At 38.6% G+C, this 13,850-nt stretch overlaps 1 long non-coding RNA gene across 2 annotated transcripts in view; it reads left to right on the forward strand.

The window, feature by feature from the left end:
- LOC114155278 (uncharacterized) overlaps positions 1-2,643 on the forward strand; it is a 124,638-nt gene extending 121,995 nt beyond the window's left edge. For both annotated transcript variants that reach the window (XR_003597712.1, XR_003597714.1), the window contains 2 exons: positions 2,068-2,148; positions 2,228-2,643. This is a non-coding gene — a long non-coding RNA (uncharacterized LOC114155278). The remainder of the gene's footprint in view (positions 1-2,067; positions 2,149-2,227) is intronic.
- Positions 2,644-13,850: the final 11,207 nt, after the last annotated feature.

The following is a 13,850-nucleotide window of genomic DNA, read 5'->3' on the forward strand; positions in this document are numbered from 1 at the left end:
CTAATGAGGAGTGGCCATTTATCGTATCAGTTATCATTTGTCATGATAACAGTCATGATTTATGGCTGTCATACAATAAATTCCAGTTTAAAATCTCACAAAGATGTCCGAATTGCTGCGATTGTTAGTTTGTTCAATAAAAACATCAGTGAATATTTGAAAATACAGTTGCCATGTCCAATTTAGTGATATAAATCATATTTTATGTGACTAGTGTCCTAAAAAAACGTATTACGAGCATTATTTGTGTTTGCAGGGTTCCAACAGTCATACAATCATCAAGAAAAAAAAGTTATGGATTTTTCTTAACGTCACTTTTATAGTTATTGCAAATGATATTGTAAAATACTATAAAACTTCCAGTCTATATTTTCCACCAGTACGTTCGTGTAACAAACCTAACAAATCATTTTATTCTTCACGAACCTCTTTTTTATTTCTAGTTAGACAATATACGAACATTAAAGCTGCACTATGGAAACAAAACATATTTAGGTTTCCAGCTAACTGAATATTTAGTTTGAAACCAAATATTTAGATTGCAAACTAAATATTTAGCTTTATAGCTAGACATTTCATTTGAAACCAAGTTAGACTGCTAACTAAATATTTAGTTTGAATATACATATTTAGCTTGCTAACTAGACATTTGGTTTGAAACTAAATATTTAGTTTGCTAACTAAAACTTTAGTTTGAAGTTAAATATTTAGCTTATTTAGCCTAAACATTTCATTTGAAACTAAATATCTAATTTGGAGCTAAATGTTTAGTTTGATAACTAAATGTTTAGTTTGCTAATTATTTAATTTTAAACTGTCACATTCATAAGTGAGTTAATAACATGGTTAAAAAATGACTGAAAAAATTAACCTCCATTTTCTACTTATGCCAGGCTAACCCAAATTATTGCTGTTAATTTTTGACGCAACTTCACAAACAGAATCCGTTACCTTCCACACAACAACCCGATGTTTCTAACCGTCATGCAGACACAAAAACATCCTCGTCTAATCAGAGATAAAAGCCTTAGTGGTCATTATCAATGCTGCTTGATGAAATTAAATGCAAGTGTAATTTTATAATAATGACAAACAAGGAAAAAATACAATGGTGTGGATTTGATGTAGCAATTACAAGTGAAGGGGGGGGGGTTCTAATGATGATAATTTGAGTTTTAATTCTGAACCCACTAGTGATTGGCAGAGTCTATCAATTACAGCATTAAAACAGGCCCCAGCTGCAGCAGCCACGCCGGCCGCCCTGCAAATTGTCGCCTAATCTGCTGTCGTCTCCCCTCCCGTCGCTCGCTGGCATAATTGCAGCTTAACCAGTTCATCATAATCACACAACAGTTTCCTCTCCCCACAGAGACGGAGGCATATTTTCACATCCGCAGCAATCTGAACAGTTAACCTACATCTCACTTTATAGCGTATTCATTGTAAATTTCAAATATTATTTCCTTCAAGTGAAAGAAATTAAAATGTAATAGGAAGAAAGAGATTTAAAATGTTGACGGCAAACTTCGAGTTCTGGTGCCACTTAGCATGATCATCCTTCCTGTTTCCAGCTGCAGGCAACAAGATGAGCAGAAGGATGCAATCTTCATTTAATGGCCTCTCAGGGTGTTTGTTTTCTATAGGATGAAGCTGATTCTGCTCTTTCTGGGTGTGTGAATGAATGTTTAACATCTGCAACTCCCCTAAGATTCTGTTCTAAGAGAAAAACAACCAGGAATGTGGCCCAGTAGCTGTTTATTTATCAAGATGTCACAGGCAGCCCAACTTTTTCCTTTGTGTTGCTACAAAGAGGCTGACCAAAGATGGAGGAGCAAGATTTAGTCTTTAAGCTCTACTAATGTGGAACAAACTTCTAGAAAACCGTAAAACTGTTGGAACACTGACTGCCTTTAAGTCGAGGTTAAAATACAATGATCACTAAATCCAGTGTTTGCACAGGAGGAATGCCATTCTCAAAAACATAAAAAGGAGGAGAGAAGAAAAGAGGAAACAGAATCCAGTATCAGTCGTGTTTTTAAATGCTAAATATTTATTAATTCATACTAGTTGCAGAATGCCAGAGGCGGCTTCTATGATTATCTCGTCCCAAAACTGTCAGCTGGCCTGGCGATGATGATATTGTTCCAGGTATTATATCCTGTATCTCAGTAATAAAGACGATTATTTTCTCTCACAGTCTCTAAACATGGACTCTCTTCTAACCCAGCCCTTTTCGTGTCAGTCCAACATCACTGAAACCACCTGAGGTCCTGTTCTGGTTCTGGTTTGGTTCTGGTCCGGCGTACCCGAGCAGCTCAGTCGGCGGCGTCGTGCTCACATCCAAAAGTTTCCTCAAAAACAGATGAAGAAAGAAGTCGGGAGGCTGGATCAGCTGGCCTGTGATCTCCTGCGCGAGCCAAGCTGTCTGATTGGCTGGAGGGCTGCAGGGCCATCTTGCCTCCCTGGCAGGCAAGTGGCTCAAGCAGTTCGGTTTGGGAGGGGTGCAAAAGTGTGTGTTTGTGTCTCAGTGCGTGTAGATGGGGCAAGAAGGGGGGAAAAGAGCGTGGGTGACAATGTGTGGATGTGTGTGTAGAGGAGGCGCGGTTCATGACTGGGGACTGTGAAGATGCCTTTCAGTGTGTGTGTGTGTGTGTGTGGGTGGAAGCACTAGCAGTTTGCAGGTTTCTCAGACACCAATAAGCGTCTGAAATGGCTGTTTGTGACTTACATCGCAATGAATATTCTGGTTGGAACCATAAACATTTTCTTAACATTCAAACCTTCCTCAGTTTCTACTTTCTAATGATCATTTCTTGTGAAATCTTGATGCGACCACATGTTGTTTTCGCTCATGTAGGAGCAGATCTGCTCTGTTAGTTTACTTTTATTGATCATTTTTGTGGTTGAGTGCAGCTGGAAGGATTTCTGCTTGTTGTTAAGTTCAGAGCTGAAATGATTTATCGCATTAACCATAATTAATCGTTTATTGAAACAATTTTAAAACAAAAATATATATATTTTGGCCTAATTACCACTATGAATGTTTTTTTGTCTGTATTTTTGAGTTAACAATTATTTCATTACAAAATTGGTTGACGATTATTTGAATAATTGATTAATCACAATTAATCGTTTCAGCCCTCGTTTCACTAAGGATTGCTGGATAAATTGTGCAGTTGTGGCTGGTTTTCTGTCACCATAGATGCTGTCAAGAAAATCCGAGCTCATCCCACTTCCCCATGCTGGAGATTTTAGTTTAACAGTAATAATAAATAAAGTTATCTTTAAAATGAATCACTCAAGTGACATCAGGGCCCAACAGTAGACTTAAGTGTCAATAAAGTTAGTTTAACAGTAATAATAAATAAAGTTATCTTTAAAATGAATCACTCAAGTGACATCAAGGCCCAACAGTAGACTTAAGTGTCAATAAAATAAATCTAGTTGTGTGTGTTGTTTTTGTCTCATGCAAACTTTGCTTTAATTCTACTTTTTTCTATCTAATCATAAAAAATCATAGTCAGTCAGAGAGATTCATGAAACAAGAAAAGCAGGTTTCCTGGAAAAAGAGGAAGTTTCCAGCCTGCAGATTTATAAAAATAGTTGGGACTATTTTAAAGCATGAAAGTTTTAAAAAATTAAATCTAAACATTTTGAGTAATTTGATAAGATTCAAAGTAAAATACTTATATTAATATTGATTTACTTGTAATAATACTTACACTTATATTTGTGAGAACACCTACAAGAAAAACAAGTAACTGTAACTTTAGTAGTAAATAATTAGAATCATGTATTATTCTTGGTTTCTTTTCAGAAAACATCTGTAATAACTCACATTAAGATCATAATAAGAGTAACTAATAAGTTATGGTTATAAAATCATAAATGAATGATAGATCAGAGAAGCTGAAGAAAATAAATGTGATATAAGTTATGGTTATAAAATTATAAATGAATGCTAAATCAGAGAAGCTAAAGAAAATAAATGTGATATAAATGTGATTTTGACATTGAACTTGAAATGGTGTAAAAGGTTATAAAACTGCAATTAAACATCACTGATATGTTGGAGGTAGATGGTAGGTGAAAGGTGACAGGAAGGGAAAAAGGGGAACTAACAGGAGAGCAGAGATGATCAGCACCTTATTTGGACATAGGAGGTTGAGCAACCCTGAGACATTGGCACAGACATCATGACATGATGTCTCTTAAGACAGTGACGGATATGAGATCATCTGTCTAAGCAGACAGATAAACCCTATATAAGGTGGGTGCAAAAGAGGAACCGTTCGTTGGATCCTCCGGGCAGCTTCGAGCCAAGATCGAGATGGACAAAGAACTCTGCAGCTGAAGAAGAGCCGGGGCCACGGAGCCGGAGACTGTCCTGCACATGGAGACCAACCCGTCTGGCCCACAATCTGTGGCTTCGAATCGCACTTCTCTCATCGGCTGGGTTCTGACCCCAAAGACAAAGATGAAGACAAAGACAAGGAAGAAGAACTGGTGCCTTTTTTCCTGCCAGCACCAAGTCCTGTGTGACCTCAGCATCCATGCGGAGAGGAGGCTCATCAGACCTGCGGAGATCCTGGCCTTCATCGATCAACATCTTCCTCCTGTTGCAACACCTTCTTCATCATCGTGCCAGGTCTGGGGTTCGAGACGCCAAACTCCGTCCGTCTCTCTCAAAGGTTCCCTTTTTTAGTTCTCAGTGTCAGCAGTAGGGAAAGATAGACTAGATGATTGATTTTACTTATTTGATTATTTCTGCTACTGAATTAAGCTGTACTGACCCTTGCAAAAATGCCTTACTAATAAAATATTTAGCATAAAGAAAATCTAAAGATGTTGTGGACATTCAGTTAATGAGTCACCTTAAAGTTCTTTGATGGTTGTAAAATAGCTGTGATGTTTGATTCTGGAGAGGAAGAGGTGGAAAATGTTTTTAGGTTGCTGGTAGCCCATATTTAAAACATCATCCTTGGGACTCGCCCGAGTCACTAAAACCTACCTGGTTCAATAACAAATGCAAGTTGTAAAATAGAGAACGAGCGACCGTTAACAGGTGTGCTCTGTGAAACTAGTTGGCTGTAGGCTGCTCAGTCTGGCTAATTCACAGGGGGAAGAAGGGTGGGACACCTGGATGTAGGCCGTCAGATAACCAGGCGAATCGTTTCTCGAAACCAGCTTAAACAGAGTTTACTTCGGTTCTGGACAGGGTAAATCCCAGCAGATTTAGGAAACTCAACGGACCCGTTAGACGGAGAGCTGGTAGCACATCTCCCCTCTCAGAAGAGGAAGTACGAGAGTGAGAGAGTAGAGACAGAAAGGAGGGGGGGGGGTGTTGCGCAACAACAATGCAAAAAATGTAAAAAATGAACATACAGGACAGACCCAGTTGTTTGGTTATGTCATCAATTTGTCTTTGAAAGGAAATCAGCTTTGATGCAGTGCATTCTGTGGACTCAAACAACGTAGAATATACATGTTGCCTTAACCTTTCCTAGTCCAAACAGGAGGTGGGAGGTGGTGTGCGTGGTGGGGGGTTATGACATCATTCTCCGTGTCGCCGTGGCGCTTTGACACCCGTGGCCTTCTGAAGCCCAGACACCCCCTGTGGAGCCCAAAGAGACACGTCACCTTGATCATGGTGCGATTCTCTCTCTTAAACACACATTAGTGAAGCTGTGGGAGAGTCCGCTGACAACCAGGCTCCCGATGCAGCTTACAGCGATGGGTGCGTCGTCAGGGCAACCGAGCGTTGTACTTTGGGGATGATGGCGGGGTGCAGCGCTCTGCTCATCCGCCGCTTCCTCTCTTGTGACAGGTGATAAAGTTTGAAATGCCAACCCGGTGCACTCCAGGCACAGGTGTGGAGAATATGTCCAGGAACAGCCGAACCCTCTGTTCACAAGTCTGTTGACACCACTGCAGCAAATATGGCCCCCCGCTGGACAACCGCTGGACCGGACGCAACGATGCATGTCACCTTAGCTTCTCTTTTCACTTTATATTCCCCACTTGTCTTTTTTTTGGGTTGTTTATTTGCTTTTGTTGAATTTCCTGCTGTAGAGTTTTTACGTTTTAATAGGTGCGCACTGATTGCAGTTTTCTGGCTGATCCCCAATTATTGATCTTTAAAAATCCTGACCTGGCGATTCTGATGTTGGCCAATGCCAATTCTTTTCTGCCTGAAAATGTTGCTAAATATAACAAGAAAGTCTCAGAGTTGGTGCAGACATGACCTGGTGGACCAGTCTGTCAGTCAAACCTCTAAAGGCAAAGCAGAAGAGGGCAGAGGTTGACTTTTAGACCTTTGCTGATAAGATTGAGTCATAAGATCAGCTTCACATGTAAGTATTGGAAGAGCAATGATCTCCTAAAATTAAGCAAGCCTGCTCCAATAAATTAACTAGCCGATAAATTGGTGAATTCATGAGCATCTAAACATTATTTTGGTGTTTAATTGATTCATTAGGCTCAAAACAAACAACAGTTTTACTGTCTAAGTGAAAACGCAGTGTGAAGAGATGTAGATGACGTACAACATGTTTGAAGACAAAATTCCCCTGCATAAGTTCAGTTTAAACCATATTAATATGGAAGAAGAAAAATGAGCGTTATAATTTTGACCATTAACTGGCCCCAGGTTAAATTGAAGGATTCAGGTCAGAGTGGAGGGACTTTGATTCACATTAACATGTTTTTCTGAAATTGAAATGATTTTTTTTTTTTTTTTACTTTTTGAAAGTGGTATTTCTGGGGAAAAATCTGTGATTATTGGATATCCTACAAATTTTATGCCTGCTTTGTGCACGATCATCATGGCAACAGTGCAGCTGTTTTTATGCTTTTCCACATCTGTCTCACTTTATCATGAAGCTGCTAAAGGAGGAAAAAAAACATTATCCTAGCACGCCTTTGCTGTGATCAATATCCTTTTTATTGTTTTGCATTTCAGGGACAAAGGTGTTAGAAAATGGATGGATGGATGTTTTGCATTTCACTATATAATCGTTGATGTGTAATGTAGGGCACAGTGAGAGAAAAAGATTCCAAAGAACAAATAATTCAACATTTTGTTGCTTAAAATTTAGTAACACAACATTCCTTTAGTGAACGCTTGATCATTTGTACTAAAAAATGCATCTGCAATTAAGAAAAATAATTCTAGCAAAGGTATAAAAAAAATTCAGCCCTTTCTAGGCTGATTGGGTAATGGATAGAAAAAGGTGCTTAATAGGAAATTATTTTACAGAATTTGAATCGGGTAAAGCTAAACTGCTATTTGAGGAGTTCTGGGTAGAACAGATTTACAGATAAAATTGTTTTTTTTAGCTTAAATGTGAAATTTATATGTTCTTTGTACAGTCGTGGCTTTATTGCTGCTTTAAACATGTTGTTCTTTTAGTAAATTGCCTTTTTTGGGTTTATGTCCTCCAGTTAACGAATAACTGGTTACTAAATTAGTTGAAGATTATTGCAATAATCGATTTATCACAGTTAATCGTTTCAGAACGACCTTTTGAGTTTGACTGACCTCTTGCTTCCCTAATCAGAGAAAGCCTGAGCTTCTCCTTCCTGCTCAGGAAGATTTCTCTCTTTCAAATGCGACTCTGAAGACTCGCGTACAGTTCCTGCTCGTTTTAAGACAGCTGTTGTTCACGCTCGTTTCACCGTCTCACTGCGACGCCGCACTATTCTCACATTAGCCTCCTGACCATGGTGTCTGCGTGGCGACAGGGGCTCAAGATGTTTTCAAATCTCCGCTGCTAATGTCTTGCTGGGGGTGGCCATCTGTTTTTGGAAATCCCAGCGACGCTGCGGCGGAGACGGACTCCTGGCTCCCGCCTTCGCCGGGCTTCTGTTGGGGGTAATAATGTGTGCTGGTACCGGGAGCCCAACTGGTGTCCATGAGTTTGTCCTTTACCGCCACTCATCCTTGTCCCAGTCACGCCACAGCAAGGGCAGGGAGCCATCCAGTGATGGAGTGGGCTTCAGGGGGCCGATTTTCATGGCAAACAGAGGATTCTGGGTAGTTTTTTCTCTCCTCTCTCTTACATCATAAAATCACATTTTGTTCTTTTATTTAAAAGGACATTCAGATGGTTACTAGCCATAGAACATTTTGCTTAAATTTATATTTAATGAAAAATTCATTCATGTCTGAGCCTTTTGACTACGAGCTTGAAATCCTTGAAAATGCTTGAATTTTAATTAGGTGTTTTTCAGGTTTGGAAAATGCTTCAATTCTATATAAAGTCCTTAAAGAGGCAATATTATGTGTTTGTCCAAGCACATATTATAGCAAAATCAAGTAACTATGAGAACTTCAGTTATTAAAATGTTGTACATTTCAAGCATGATTTAAAAGAAATGTAACTTCCTAATTTAATGCCTTAAAATTGGGCCTCTGTCTCTTTAAGAACTCCCGCTCTTTCTGAAATCTGCCTCCATGAAGTCAGCACAACATTGTTCCTTTATTGACCCTTTTAAAATGTTTTTACCAGCATTGCACTGAGCAGCATCTCATATAATGAGCTCAGCAGATGGTCAGGTCCACTAAGTGTTTGCTAATTGCTGCTGGCTAGTCTGAAGGAGCTCTCTGGGGGAGATCCGCTCTGTGAGACGGAAGCTCTGAAGCTTGGAAACTGCAACTATGAGGATACTGATACTGATATCAGTATAAATTCACTTATAACATGACTATTTTCCCATGTTACAAGTGGATTTATCCGCCAGTGGAAATAGAACTTTTTCATCAATATTAACAAATTATTGACTTACAAAAAGCTCCTACATGTTGCTGAAAGGTTACTTGTAAGTTAGTTTAGCCTTTTTTCAAGTTAACTAGAAACCGGACCAAAAAGAGAGACTTTTCAAAATGTCAAATGTTTATATCAAGTATTTTTATTTGTCTTGTCCCTGCTGTAGAACATAGAATACCATAACATATTAATAACAGAGAAAAAACTATATAAAATAGTGAATTGAAACTGTCTTTTTTCAGTTCATTTGTGCTGTTTTTGTCTCCAAAGTGTGGCGCTGAAAATGTACCTAGAAAATGCTTGAATTTTAAAGTGTTTGCACCCTGTTCTGAAGCATTAGATCAGGGTAATTGTGGCATTAGGCAGAAAGCTGGAGGTAAAATAACCAGTAGCCGCATCTCATGTCACACCAGCAGCGTTTAACCCAAGTTCAAGGACAGTTCAAGCTTTCAGAGAAGAAACTGTAACCTCCACCGGTCCGAGAGTACGGACTCCTCCAGAAATTATCTTTTCAAATATACGATTTCCGAGGGGTGTAATTGTCTTCACGCTTATGGTCATTCATGCCTCATTTCATTTTCCATAAGTCTATATTTTCCTTGGCCTATTACAAGGGTATGCTTCCTAAGGGCAGGAAAATCATATCACTTCTTTATATTTAATTCCTTCTTCTCCTGCACTTCAGGAAGCGTTTTGGTGAAACGTTCCTGTCAGAGTGGATTGAAAGAAATGGCGTCATGTAAAACTTTTATTGTAGCCATAAAGAGTTGCAGGTCGACCCGTCCTCCACATATTGCCCGCACCACTAACAGCAGAAGACATAGGACGCACCAGCGGCTATTACAGGACAATTGTCTGGTGATTTTCTGCTGTCAAATCATTGTGACGTTTATTTTAGTTCGATTAATCTCTCTGTGTGAGAAGAGAAGAAAAACAAGCTCTGTAGCTCAGGCACCATTCAGTCTCTTAACAAGTTGGATTTTATCAGAGTAAATTAGCAAATTAGTTTGTTTGAGTTTTCTGACTTAATAAAAAATTTAAAGCAGGTTTTTTGGCCACACGTACAAAATTTTCCAAATTCAAAGTACTTGTGGGACTTACAGGTTTTTTTTTAAATTAAAAATACAAAAATATTTTTTCTTTTTTTCTTGTTTCACCTGCCTGTCATGGAGGGGAAAATTTCTACTATTCTTGAATTGAGATTGGAGAAACACAAAAATCAGTCTAACAATCTAGCAGCAACTAGTCTGGAGCAGGAGCTTCTTAAAGAGACAGAGCCTATTTCAAGGCATCAAATTTCGTTTATATTGTTTTTATATTTATATTATTTCTTGGGGGGTTTTTTGCTTTTTTTGATATATGTACAATTGAAGCTAACACATTTCCTTGACTGCTATAAAATGACAATATGTGCCTGGAAAACACAAAACCACCCCTATAAGAGAGCTAATAAAAGCCAGGTGATGTGTGTGTGTGTGTGTATATATATATATATATATATATATATATACTGTATATATATATATATATACACACACCACTAAATAAATGTATTTTATTTTTATTTATTTATTTTTTTTCCATTTTCTAATGTTGTGGCATCCTTAGCAATTCTTATAGCTTTAAAAGGACTAAAATAAAAATCATTGTTCAATAATGAAAGTTATGACTTTGCTCTTTTTCATCATGTTTTTTAGCCAAAGATGAAGCCAAACATGTTTTAAGGAAAAGGCGACATGAGTTCCATCTCACCGTAAATTAGTTGAAATCAACCAACATTCTGGATGTTCATCAAAATGATGAACATCTGTTTCCATTTCCTGCTTCAATGCACATCGGCTGCAAACAAATCCTCGTGTAAACTGCCTTGTTTTCTTAAACGTCCTGCAATTATTGTTGTTAGCTTAAACTGTCTAATGCTACAAGCTGTTGAATCACTGCTAAGACAATGGCAAAGACTCATTCTTTTTCAATTGCATCACTTCATTAGCTCCTACAATGTGAGTCCAATTACCCAAAAATCCCCGCTCCCAATCTCCACAGCGCCGTCTCTCTGGCCGTCTGCAGGGGCTGGCGGGCTGCCAGGGTGCATTCAGCTTGCTCTGATTTGTCGTAATTATCTAAAATGTTCATTATTTTGCAATTTATTCAGAAGGTGTGACAGCGTTTAAGATTTGTCCAGTTTTCTCAAATTCAGCTGAGGCCAGAGGCAAAATAGCAAAATCAGCGGTCCTAAAGAGTGTGAAATGCAAATGAGGCCGCAATTAAAGATGTTTGGGTGGTTAAATGAAAATTGGGTCCTTTTTATTGGAATGTAAATTAAAGTATTTGAATAGAACAGAACAAAAACAATGGGATATTTGGGCTTCCAAACATAACGATGGTCATGTTGAGAAAAACCTCCAGAAAATGTTGATGAAGATTTTTACAGTGGAAGTTGTAGGGGTCAGAGGGGGAGGGGAGCTAGCTTTAGGCAATGACTAAAACACAATCAACCTTCTCCCCATCGTCTAACGCTGCCGTGGCCCACAACCCCCTGCTAATTAAAGTGATACAACATCTCACAGGTGAGCGCGCACATCTAATGGGCTTGGTGAAGCCCTCCTGCCTCATATACTCTCATGCGATCGCTGCACCCACGCACACACCCGTACATAAAGCTTCCAAGGGTCATGAAACCCAGCGTGGAAGAACCCAATCAAACCCTCTTATCCCTGACCCCAAACACCTCGAACTGGCCTAAACCAAGACTCCAGGCTTTGCAGGTGATAAAGCTGGAGTGGAGATCCAGGAACATTATTGGAGATGAAAGTGGGAACAACTAGATGTGAAAACGTGATTCTGCTGGGACTATTGGTTGGTTGTTCAGTTGAAATCATGAAAAATGTCAACAATTTAATAGACAGTAAATAGGTGTTTAACTTCAGGAAGGTCATTTTTAATGTGATGTCACCTGAAAACTTAGAGGTGACACAAAGGTTGACGCACAGCGTAGCTGTTACTCTGTGGTGTAAAGACTGGACTAAAAAGCAAATAAGCTGAACAAACAAGACCTTGAAAAGCTGATGTGTTATTGATCAAACTTCATTTAAACGCAGTTTATTCAGGGGTTCACAGATCCATGGGTTTCTTTGTAACTTGAAAGTAAAAGCAGAAGTATTTAGATTTAAATTAAATATTTAGCTTTAAATTAAGTATTTAGCTTACTGACTAAAAATTTAGTTGGTTAAATTAGCAGGCTTAGCTAAATATTTAGCACAGATCTAAATATTTTGTTTAGAGATAAATACTAAGCTTTAAATATTTTTGTTTCAAACTAAATTTTTAGCTTAATATTGAGCTTCAAATTTAGCTCAGAGCTAAATATGTAGCTTGCTGACTATTTAGTTTGGAACAAAATACTTAATTTAGGTTAAATTAGCAAGGTTAGCTTGCTAACTATATATTGAGCTCGGAGCTAAATCCTTTGTTTGGATCGAAAAATTTGGGTTGCTAACTAAATATGTTTGAAACTGTAAGGATTATAAATTAATGAATAACATGGTGAAAATATGACTGAAAATCATAATGACAGTCTGAATAACCCCAATTATTAATTAATTGTTAATTGTTAATTTTGGACAAACTTTACAAATGGCACCTAGAAAATAGATGAATATTAATCTACGAAACAAGCTTTCAAAATCACTTATTTTACACACATACATGTTCAATTAAATATTAACAAGTTGTGCAATGATTCAAACTTTCTCTTATAACTAGTGTGCAAAGATATTTGTCTGAAAGCCAAATGGCTGCAGCCAGGTTCATGTTTCCGGAGTCAGAAGGAAACCTTTAAGGAAAGAAACGGTTTCCTTCTATTAAAGGGCAGGATTATTATTTCCAGGATGACTGAGAATGAATGAATATTGTTAGCTTAAACTGACTCCGAAGCAAAATAAAAAAAGAGAGGCAACTTTATAAAACGTGCAACAAAAACAATGGAAAACTTGAAGATCTTGAGCATCAGAGAGATTTAAGGGATAATGTCTAAATTAAGAAGACGACAGACTCCCAACAGACAAGGTAAAGAGACAAATAAATCCTCACTAAACAAATTAAAGAAAGTAAAACACGAAGCCAAGAAATTAACACAAGAAAGAACGGCACAGGAGCACTTCTTAAAGAAATGGGACGGATTACAGCCAAGAATGACAGAAATACAAATGCCAGCATGAAGACGTGGCAACCGAGGAAATGAAAGACAAACAGATACGATGATGGACTCCTGAAAGAATGATGGAGAAAAACCAAAGACGAGGCGAAGCAAACACTCACCAAACAGCCTGTGTTTGGTCATTTGGAAGCAACTCTTCTTCTTGGATGATGTTCCCTTGATCGCAGTGTGTGCAAGCACACACAGACACGCACACACACACACACACACAAGCCGCCACGCCTCGAGTTTCGCCTGCCAAGATCAAAAATGAAGTGGTCAGTGGACAGCTTGGCTTGTCACAGGAAGCAGTGGGCCGCCGTGCCACATGTAGCTGGGAGGACAGGCCAAGGAGGGGCCGGCGGGGGGCGAGGGGCGAAAACAACGGGGATCAGGCAGTAAGGAAGCCGCCTATAACCTGATCTCATCACGACACATCTGCTCAGCTGTGAACCCAAGAGCTGTGGGCTTCGTGTCGTCATCCATATTTGATGAGTTCGTCTTATTCTGTGTGTGTTAGCCTTGAATTTAACGTTGTTTTTAATATAAAGTCCCCACCACCCCCTCCACCCTTTCTGCATTAATAATGACCAAACATCTTTTGACTTTGAAAACTTGGACTTTACTTAGCAGGTTAGCGAACAGACTGCAGGCATTTTAAAATGCACAAACGTTCAAGCCATCTTAAAGATCGTGATAACTTCCTTGATTTCTGGCTACTTTTCCATTTTTCAGTCCAAAACCTAACCATGACATTGTCCTGTGCATAAAAACCCAACAAAACAATCCCCAACAGATTAATAGCTTTATAAAGTTCTGCGTTTTTTCTCAGATTCTCATTTGCAGTCTTTATTTTGTGTAGAATTTGCATTAAAAATAAAAGGACA

This window comes from Xiphophorus couchianus, chromosome 12 (assembly GCF_001444195.1).
Source record: "Xiphophorus couchianus chromosome 12, X_couchianus-1.0, whole genome shotgun sequence".
Taxonomy (NCBI): Eukaryota; Metazoa; Chordata; class Actinopteri; order Cyprinodontiformes; family Poeciliidae; genus Xiphophorus; species Xiphophorus couchianus.